The following is a 761-nucleotide window of genomic DNA, read 5'->3' as shown; positions in this document are numbered from 1 at the left end:
AAAAAAGAGGAGAAGAAAGAATACATGAGAAGAACTCCTCTATTCTTTCTTCTCCTCTTTTTTTCTTCTTCCTCTTCTTTTTTTATCCTCTTCTTCCTCTCATGTTCGACGACCCTCGACCCCTCGGCGACCCTAGACCCCCTCTCGACCCTCGACCCCTCGGCGACCGTCGACCCTCTCTCGACCCTTGACCCCTCGGCGACCCTCGACGACCCTCGTTCCCGATAAAAAAAAGAGGAAGAAGAAGAAAAAAAAGAGGAGAAGAAAGAACAGAGGAGAAGAACTCCTCTATTCTTTCTTCTCCTCTTTTTTTCTTTTTCCTCTTTTTTTTATCCTCTTCTTCCTCTCATGTTCGGCGACCCTCGACGACCCTCGTTCCTGATAAAAAAAGAGGAAGAAGAAGAAAAAAAATAGAGGAGAAGAAAGAATATAGGAGAAGATCTCCTCTATTCTTTCTTCTCCTCTTTTTTTTCTTCTTCCTCTTCTTTTTTTATTCTTTTCTTCCTCTCATGTTCGACGACCCCCTCTCGACCCCCTCTCGACCGTCGACCCCCTCTCGACCCTCATATTAAAACATTTTCTTCCTTCTTCTTCCTTCTATTCCTTCTTCCTAAATATATAAAACTTTTTTAAAAATGAAACTAACCTAAAATGTACTAAATCAGAGAACATATATAGATAAAACTTTTCTAAATAAAAAAATCTAACTTTTGCATATATGTATTTTTAAAACATCATTACAATTGAAAAAATACATACAT

The sequence above is a fragment of the Triticum dicoccoides genome, chromosome 4A (genome assembly GCF_002162155.2).
Source record: "Triticum dicoccoides isolate Atlit2015 ecotype Zavitan chromosome 4A, WEW_v2.0, whole genome shotgun sequence".
Taxonomy (NCBI): domain Eukaryota; kingdom Viridiplantae; phylum Streptophyta; class Magnoliopsida; order Poales; family Poaceae; genus Triticum; species Triticum dicoccoides.
Note: the sequence above shows the minus strand (reverse complement) of the source record.